This window comes from Myotis brandtii, unplaced genomic scaffold, assembly GCF_000412655.1.
Source record: "Myotis brandtii unplaced genomic scaffold, ASM41265v1 scaffold1026, whole genome shotgun sequence".
In the NCBI taxonomy this organism is placed as follows: domain Eukaryota; kingdom Metazoa; phylum Chordata; class Mammalia; order Chiroptera; family Vespertilionidae; genus Myotis; species Myotis brandtii.
Window position 1 is genome coordinate 1238552 of NW_005353435.1, and position 10034 is coordinate 1248585.

Here is a 10034-nt window from a genome sequence, read left to right on the forward strand (position 1 = left end):
CCTCTCCCTTCCTCTCTGTAAAAAATCAATAAAATATATTAAAAAAATTAACCTATAAATACCCTTTCTGAACTATAGGAGCATTGGGGGTTGCTATGGCAACTCTTTCCCCAGGTATTGATGTTTCTATCTTCTTCCTCTCCCCCCTCTCCCTTTTTCTCTGAAATCAATAAAAATATATATTTTTAAATGACATCAGAGAAACCCTAATGTTTGCAACTACCCCCCTGAATTTAACTGCCCCTTCATTCCTCTGGACAATGAAACATTAAACCAATCTTTGCATGCACGTATACATCACAAGGGTAAAAAGAAAACCCTTTACTAACTGAACAAACGACCAACTCTGACTTACACGCATCAAACAGCGCATTGCATTTTTTTTTGCACATATTAGCCACATGTTGAGTTCAGTAAACCGCAGAATTATTCCAAGGGGATCACGCTGATTATCACGGCTGCTTGTTAGCTTTGTCAGATGTTGAAGTGTTTTGGAAAAGTAGTCCCGAGGCATGGGCTGCTAGTCAGTCATCTCTGTCATACGACGAAAGGATTAACCGCAACGGGTCCAGTTTCGGCGTGTGAGTGCTGATCTTCTTAGCCGTACGTTGTAAGTTCACCACGGCGTGTTCTTTATTTCTTGATGCATTTTTAACTTCCAGGGACTGCACTCCTCGGCCCCTTCCCCTGCTTCAACATGATCGCCGATATGTAAATGCTGAGGCAGTGGTTCTCAACCTTCCTCATGCCGTGACCCTTTCATACAGTTCCTCATGTTGTAGTGACCCCCACCCATAAAATCATTTTCGTGGCTACTTCATCACTGTCATGTTGCTACTGTTATGAATCGTCATGTAAATATCTGATATGCAGGATGTATTTTCACTGTTACAAATTGAACACCGTGAAAGCATAGTGATGAATCACAAAAACAATACGTAATTATAGATGTGTTTTCCGATGGTCTTAGGCGACCCCTGTGAAAGGGTCGTTCGACCCCCAAAGGGGTCGCGACCCACAGGTTGAGAACCGCTGTGCTAAGGTATAATATGCTAAGGAAGCTACTTAACTGCTTGTTTAGATGAAGTGCTTTCAAAAGGGAATTAAAAAAAACCACCCAACCATAATTATAATCATCGTGTTTGTAAAGTCAGGCTTTCTGTGTTGGCTTTCCTTCCAAGTCAGACATGTTTGTATAGAATGACTCCCCCCAAAAAAGTAGGATTATTATCTGGATGCAAGTCACTTTGGCAGCAGACATGTGCAGATTCGGTACGGATGCAGCCATAGACGTGCTGTCATGAGCAGTGACATTGAACATGGCTGCCCTTCTAGAATATGTGTTAGAACGCAGTGGCAGATGGGACCCCCCGAGCCAGGGCCCTACTTCCAGGGAGACTCGCTGAGCGGTTTTACAAGAGCGTCAGTGTTTACCTAAGCAAGAAGGTGAAGTCTCCTTTGCCCAATAAAGGACATTGCGCAGGGCTGGTTTATGGAAAACACGCAGCAGACAGCGGACATTTTATACAAAGTACAGTGCGTTGTTTGAAACTCTTTGCCCATCTATACACTCCGCGTAACATAAACACTCCCTGGGAATATGCCAGCCTTTCTCTCTGCCCCCTTTGTTCCACACCCTAGATTTTGTCACCTGCCAAAGTCAAGTAACCCTTATCTAAACAGTGGAGATAAGCCCCGAGTTCTACCCGTTCGGTCAAATCAACAAAGCTCTCCCAAACCAGAAATGAAATACAATATCGCTAGATTAAACAGTCTACCATGGCAATCATGTTTGCATGGAAAGATTTTATTCCGCAAGGATCCCAGTCTTGGGCTCCATCCCCCACCCGCCCGCCTAGACATGGAGGCGACGTATCGACTCAAACAAAATGCATTTGTTCTCTCACAGTTGAACTCGTACAGCTCTTATAAACAAGGCCCCTAGGTGTACGAAGCCTACTGACTTAATCAGTAACGGATGTCCCTACCCTTGTATAAGCAAGTATGCTTGAGATGTACCAGTGGCGGACTGGGATGAGATTAATTTTGTTTCCACCGTGAAAGCCTTGCTTTATAGAAATCCTGGTATTTGAGGACAGTGGGCGATGGAAATCCTGCGGAGGAGATGGAGGCGTTTTACTGCTTTTGGTTGTGGTGGTTCTGATTTTTGGTCTCTGTGTCGGAGGCTTTGTGCAGAAGGCTTGATCCTTGGCCATCCTGGCCCAGAAGTGGGAGAGGCAGAAGCTGATGAGTAAACCAGGAGTCCCTGTCCCCGCCCCCACTCCATCGAGCTCTTTGACTTCGGGTTCAGTGGAGTATTATCTGGGTTCATTATTTGTTGGGCAGCCACCGAAGTCTTTATCTTTTGTTCTTGCCTCATAGGTGACTCGATTTTCCAGCTTCTGGCCTAGGGTAGTAGCGGTCTGTCTGGCCGTGTGCTGGGCCCCAGGTTGGGGAAGAGGGCTGGCTGGAGGTGGGGGTTCTCTGGTCAACACGCAGTCCTCAGGGGGTCCCCATGTTTTTTTTAATATATACTGACTGGCCAGATTATTATGACCACCCCATCAGTACAATGAAGTGAATTAGTTATGCAAAAAATAATAATAATAAAACCTTGAGAGTATTTGCTTAGGAAGTTTTCAATATTCAGTATTTTTGGAAGTGTCAATGAAGTACTGATGGGGTGGTCATAATAATCTGGCCAGTCATAATAATCTGGCCACTCAGTGTATATTTTTATTGACTTCAGAGAAGAAGGGAGAGGGAGAGAGAGATAAAAACATCAATGGTGAGAGAGAATCATGGATCGGCTGCCTCTTGCACGCCCCCCACACTGGATCGAGCCCACAACCTGGGCATGTGCCCTGATTAGGAATTGAACCGTGACCTCCTGGTTCATAGGTCGACGCTCAACCACTGAGCCACGCCAGCCAGGCGGTCCCCATGTTTCTTTGTCCAGAGACTCTGTTTTAATTTTTCAAGAAAAGAAACCAGACAGAGCTTGGGAGGGCATTTTGGGAATGGAGAGGTATCTGACTGCTGGCACCCCCCCGGACCCCCTCCCAGCACTGCCAGTCCTTGCCTTCCGGGTTGGTTCCGGGTGTTCCCACCGACAGCTGCGGATTCGTCATTTTAGGGCAGCGGAACCAGGTCCAACTAGCTGCCCTGCTTTGTGGCTGTCCGAGCCACGCCGGCCAGGCGGTCCCCATGTTTTCAGTGCAGTGCTCTGGCCAACAACGGGGCTTGATGTTTCTTTGTCCAGAGACTCTGTTTTAATTTCTCAAGAAAAGAAACCAGACAGAGCTGGGGAGGGCATTTTGGGAATGGAGAGGTAACTGACTGCTGGCACCCCCCCGGACCCTCTCCCAGCACTGCCAGGCCTTGCCTTCCGGGTTGGTTCCAGGTGTTCCCACCGACAGCTGTGGATTCGTCATTTTAGGGCAGCAGAACCAGGTCCAACTAGCTGCCCTGCTTTGTGGCTGTCATCACCTCTTTTCTCTTTCAGTCCTTACGACTTCCGTTCTGCAAAAAAAAATCCCTTCACTGTAGAGCTCTGGTGGAACTTGAGGAAAGAGCAGGACGGGATGCGTGCATGTGGTCGGGCACCTTCACCGAAGATGCTTCCCATCAAAATGCACACATCGCGGTTCAAAGCAGATGCAGCCACTTGAAAGGCAGGGGATGCTACCAGGATGTGGTCCATCTGTGGGTCACTCTGCTTCGAGGATGGGGTCCCACCTGCTGATTCCCTTCCCTGTGTCTCCCGCTTGCACCGACTCTACTTTGCATCCACTTGTAATTATTTGTTGATGTCTTTCCTCCTCACCTATTGTGACCTGCTCTAGACAGGAGGGCATAAGCTCCATACCCAGAAGGTGTTTTATAATCTATTTAGGAAGGAGAGAAATATTGTCAGAGAAATTGAGTAGCAATTCATGGCTGTTTGTTCCATGGACGTCCCCCCAAAAGGTGCAATAGTCATGAACTTGACCCATATCCTTTCCCCGACTTGAACGTATCCTGACAGGCTGCTTTCAGTTCCTTAAAGAGAGCTCTCAGACAATGTCTATTCCCCGCGGCGGGGATGTGATGACAAGCCTGGAAGTGCAGGGAATGAGAGAGGCGTCTGATCTCTGCTCCTTCGGATGAGTTTCTGCTCAAACAAAGGCCTTTGCTTCTCAGCGATTTGCAAGGCTCACTTCATCTTTGCTTCCCCTGTGGCTTCTGAATCCTACGTGGGGCCAGGATGGTTTCTCTCAGCCTCTGCACTCTCCCCACCCTGCCGACGAGGAGAGGGCATGAACTGGAGCTACGGGCTCATTTGCACTCATTTGGTGTTTAAGCGTCTGCGGACGCGGTTCCCTTCCCATGGACCCCAACCAAAATGAGTGTGGATGAGTTCACTGCGGGTGCTGGTTTAGCTTCCCACGTTGCTATTGGTACAACTGAAATGCTCCTTGTTCCTTTTGCCAAGAATGTTTTCAATGTAGGGTGTCTAAAATCTCTCAAACAAGATACTGATTTGGAGAGATATTAGTAAGATTTTAAAAATATATTTTATTGACTGCAGAGAGGAAGGGAGAGGGAGCGAGAGATAGAAACATCAATGATGAGCGAGAATCATGGATTGGCTGCCTCCTGCACGCCCCACAGGTGGTGGAGGCGGTGTGATATCGGGGCCCACTGTGTACCACGGCCCTCCAGTGCTGGTTGCCAGGTGATGATGTGACATTACATATTATTATCTTTGTGTTGTATGGTTTGAACCATGAAGGTAGCTAGAGTGTAAGTATGGCATGCATATACCTTCCAGGGTGGCATGCACACAGCAAACACGCAGAAAATATGGGTTGTTATTATTATTATTATTATGGCCCCTTCAACTTTCATATTTGAAAAATATCTTACTGCCCAGTCGGCGTGGCTCAGTGGTTGAGCGTTAACCTATGAACCAGGAGGTCACGGTTCGATCCCCGGTCAGGGCACATGCCCGGGTTGCAGGCTCGATCCCCAGTGGGGATGGAGGGATGTACAGGAGGCAGCCAATCAATTATTCTCTCTCATCATTGATGTTTCTATCTCTCTCTTTCTTAATCTCTGAAATGAATAAAAATGTATTTTTAAAAAAGAAACACATCCTGTATTTCTGGTGATGAAGAGGGTGGCTATGGAGAACACTAACAGCAGAGACCAGGTGTCAGGGAATGGGATATAGATGTAGGACTGTCACCTGCTCCTGTTACTGGGTGTACAATGTCATGTGACCAGCACACAACTGTTTCTTAAATTGTGTCTATCATCCCTGGTTGTCCCGAGTTGCTCTCTATCTGATTCATTTTATGTGCTGCAATATTTTTAAATCAAAAGAAAATAGACTTTTTTTTTTGGTTTGGGTATTTTATTTCGAGACATTTTTAATATCAGGTAGAATTGACTATTTGAGTGTTAAAATAGGAGATTTCACTCTTCACTTTGTAACAACATGGTTTAGTGAAAAGCGTGTTGAGTCTAAGAGAGTGTGTACCAGTGGATGCATGAAGAGAAGAGCTATTGCCTTGGCCAGTGTGGCTCAGTTGGTTTGGTGTCATCCTGTGAACCAAAAGGTTGCTGGTTCGATTCCCCGTCAGGGCACATGCCCAGGTCGTGGGCTTGATCCCCCGTAGGGGGTGTGCAGGAGGCAGCCTGTTGAAGTTTCTCTCTCTCTAAAAATCAATTAAAAAAATCTTTTTTTAAAAGAGCTATTTATGGTTGCACGTTTTGATTGTGGAAAGAAAATGTTTAATTCTGAACCTAATTTGAATCTAGCACCTTCTTAGCTCTGTCTCTATTCCCTAACCAATGTGTTCACAGATAATATATATTTTAAAATTAATTATGTAAATTATTCCAAGGCTTCTTGAATGATCCCTTTTGCTATAAAATGGCTTATTCTCCCCACGTGCTAAGCAGATGCTAAAGACAGGAGTTATCCTCAGAGAAGCTCAGCGTCTTGATCGAAGACACACAGCACGTTGATCGAAAAGCCAGGAAGAGTACTTCTTCTTCTTTACCACATCCTCGGCATTTTACAAAGTTTTAGGCCAAAACATAAAATCTCTGTCCCTTTAATCTTGGAGTGATCATTAACACATGGTCATTCACGGAGTCGTTTAGAGAGTGCAAAAATCTCCCCATGTTTCAATCCTGGAAAGTTAGCATGCTTTACACATAAATGAATAATCTTTTCATGTGTAAGAGTTTTCTCTCCACACCTCCTCCGTCCTTGCACCCTTCCACATAAAACAGAGCAGATGCTCTTGGTCCAATTGAAATAACATTTATTGATCTATAACTATGGGAAAGGAATTAAAGCCGCTTTACAGACCTGCTGGGGAATGGATGGGTGGGAATGTGATGAATCCCAGGCAACGATGGGTGTTCCTGAATGTCTTAGAGCCGAGACTGGGAAATACGTGTGAAATACTTGGCCTCTAATCCGAGGTATAATCACATTAGCATGTGCTTGAATGTTAGAGAATAAAATGATACGAATTAAAGATTCATTACTGAATTTTGAATTTATTTATGCTCTGCAATCTAAGGCTAATGCTTAATAGTTTAAATACGAAGTAAAAAAAAGACAGTATAATTAAACAGCCAATAGCTGTATACCAGACTGTACATTTAGTTTTAATAGTTCATCGTTCAGGCCAAGAGTGCCAACCCTTAATAGATGCAGTTGGAATTGTCCTCTTGGTATGTGAGGGCACTAAAATAGGAATAGAAAAAAAAAGAAACTTGTTTAACTTTGGGTTAGATAATAAGACTTATTAGAGACAGAAGAGTTGATTGAACTTGTACGAAAACTTGAAGAGGGAAGTAATATTAACCAACCACATGCCAGATCCTTTTACTGGTTACTGCCTTTGGTCCCCACACAACCCAAAACATTGCCAATATTTTCTATGACTTCCTTCTCCCCCTGTCTCCATAAAGAAACGAAAGCTTGTCAAGGAAAGTAACTGGAAGTAACGTAGCAGCAAATAACAATCGGAACTTAAGCGCAGTTAAGTTTGATTCCATGGTCTACGTTGCTTCCACATCAAAAAACTATTCCATGAAAGTCATTTCCTTTTTAAGGGAATAGAGGGAAAATCACCTTAATACAATCTCAAATTCTCCTCCCAAAGAAAGTTGAAATCTAAGAAAGCTGACATTGCTGAGTACCGGTTTTCTTGAATCCTTTACTAACTGAAAAATTTTACCCACATGCATATCCTATATAATAAAAGCCTAATATGCTAAGTGTCCGGTCGTCCATTCAACCAATCAAAGTGTAATATGCTAATGATAAGCTAAGGCTGCTCAACCGCTTGCTATGACATGCACTGACCACCAGGGGGCAGATGCTCAATGCAGGAGCTGCCTCCTGGTGGTTAGTGCGTTCCCATAGGGGGAGCTCTGCTCAGCCAGAAGCCTGGCTCATGGCTGGCGAGAGCAGTGGCAGTGGCGGGAGCCTCTCCCGCCTCCGTGGCAGAGCTAAGCCGTCAGTCAGACATCCCCTGAGGGGTCCCGGACTGCAAGAAGGTGCAGGCCGGGCTGAGGGCCTCCCCTCCCACTAGTGCACAAATTTTGTGCACCGGGCCTCTAGTATGTATATAAATCCCTTCCCATGGCCATAGCTAGAAATCTGATGAATAGAAACAAAAGAAACTTGTTTAACTTTGGGTTAGATAATAAGGCTTATTAGAGACAGAGGAGTTGGTTGAACTTTTACAAAACCTTGAAGGGGGAAGTAATATTAACCAGCCACGTGCCAGATCCTTGATGAAGGTGGTCTCCACTCATAACCATTTTGCAGCTTTGCCAGGCAACTGCAAGAGCTCCCGTTCCAAATTGTTGTTACTCCAGTAACTGGTAACCAGCCCAGTGAGCTGGGATGGCCACTGAGTTTTAACAACCACTTTGACATTCGTTGAGGATGTGAGTGAATGCGTTCTCTTATTGCCTTGATTTTAGAATTTTATCAGTTGAAACTGTACCACCCACCTAATCACAGATTCTAAGAGAGGGAGTCCTGGAAGACGCCACTAAAAAATTAGTAACGTGAGTTTCAGTCTGAACCCTGATTTCCAAAATGATAAAATGTGCTTGTGATATTGAGGAAATAGAGCCCGTCAATACCCTCCACCCTTCTCAAATTGCATATTTTACCCTTACTTGCTATCTGGAACTCTCTCATTGTATCCCTTCATCTGCCAATATTTAATCTTCCTGAATTTCAGCTACTTAAGCATGATTCTATGGTTTTGTCAAAACAGTTGATTCCCATGGAATCATGTTAGCATCTCTCAAGTGTAAAGCCAGTTACGGGAAAATTTTATGGAGCTGCTTTCTATTGAGATTTTCTGTGAATGATTAAAAAATGAGATTTGCCTGGCTGGTGTGGCTCAGTGGTTGAGTGTTGACCTATGAACCAGGAAGTCACGGTTCAATCCCCAGTCAGGGCACATGCCAGGTTGCGGGCTTGATAACCAGTGTGAGGCATGCAGGAGGCAGCCAATCAATGATTCTCTCTCATCATTGATGTTTCTCTCTCTCACTCCCTCTCCCTTCCTCTCTGAATTCAATAAAAATGTATTTTTAAAAACGAGGTTTCATGGGTTAGAAACTTGTGGATTTGCTTAGGGCCATATACCTATGGTTAGGACGATATATCAATGGCCAGGACCATATGGCCTTTATTAAGATATTCTTCAGTACCTGATACTGCATGAGTTTAAAAGATGAGAATCCTCAGTACAATCACAAGTAAGGCTTTGTGTGGGGAAAACCTGAAGGACTAATACTATGTTTTAGGATGATGGATGAAGTCAGAAGACAATTGTATCTTTGATGAGTTTTGACTTGAGTATGAATAATTTCATTGTGTTTCTTTTACTTGTTCCGAAGATGAAATGGTATATGAAGTTGAGTGCTAGCATTTCTTTCATAGTTTTCCCCATCAATCTTTTGCTAAGTCACCAGAAGAATGTAGAAATACCTCATTATTAGCTAATGAATTTTGAAGACCAACCTTTGGCTTCACCATAAGGTTGTTTTTGTGTGTTTTTTTTTTTAAGGAATAGACTCTGTACACCTCCAAAGGGAGTCATTTCACACATGAACTTGCTATCTTTATTTGGGTTTTCTGTATTTTGTTGTATTATTTATAGCCACATTATTTCCAGTGAAAATCATTTGTTAATCCCTTTTATTTAATTTTTGAAATTTAGTCAAAGGTAGTTGGGGCAGTGTTTTCACTGCTTTGAAACACAGTTTGTCTTATAAAGTTGCCCTATGTAGTCTAAGGTCTGAAAAGATTTGTCCGTGAGTCTTAATCAAATTCTTAGATTGATATTTGAGACCTAATATTTTTGGAAATGGAGATAGTGGAATAGTATTAGGATGGGAGTATCATATTCTATTTGCTATGATATTTGTTGGTGAATCATGGGCCCTGTTCCCAGCTTCGAGCAGAAAAGCTAAATTATCTTGGTTAGAATTCCCATCCATCATACGCTACAGTTTCCTACTTGCCTGTCTTAATTCCTTCTTGGGATGTTGCCAGAATCAACAAGAAACTGTCCCGTGAGCTTTAAGCTTTGAGAGAAAAGACATTGTAAAATGCCTCCGTTATCAAGACAAATACAACCAGTTTGTGATTATCCACTTTGTGATATTCCTTCCAGAAATATTTAATTCTACAAGAGCTATGCCTGTTACTCGGCACAAATTGGATCAGGACCTCATGTCTAACTACTCTGTATGTGGGTAATACAGAATGCTTTTAACGAACCTGTGTCCAAACCGAGTTATACAACACACCGATTCCAAAACGCAATACAACTCTCAGGCCACAAAATGCATTTAAGAACATACTCCCAATTTTTCATGATCCATTCCACTTCTCCCTTGGATAAACATGGGGAGTTTGTATATTAAGTGTGGATTTTTAAAAATTTTTTATTGATTAAGGTATTACAAGTGTGTCTTTATCCCCCCATTGTCCCCTC

The 10034-nt window shown here is 43.5% G+C and overlaps 1 protein-coding gene across 1 annotated transcript in view; it reads left to right on the top strand.

Annotated features, from left to right (window-relative positions):
- The window catches only part of FMN2 (formin 2), a 108825-nt gene that overhangs the window by 26071 nt on the left and 72720 nt on the right, over positions 1-10034 (top strand). The gene's annotated exons all lie outside the window — the stretch shown is intronic.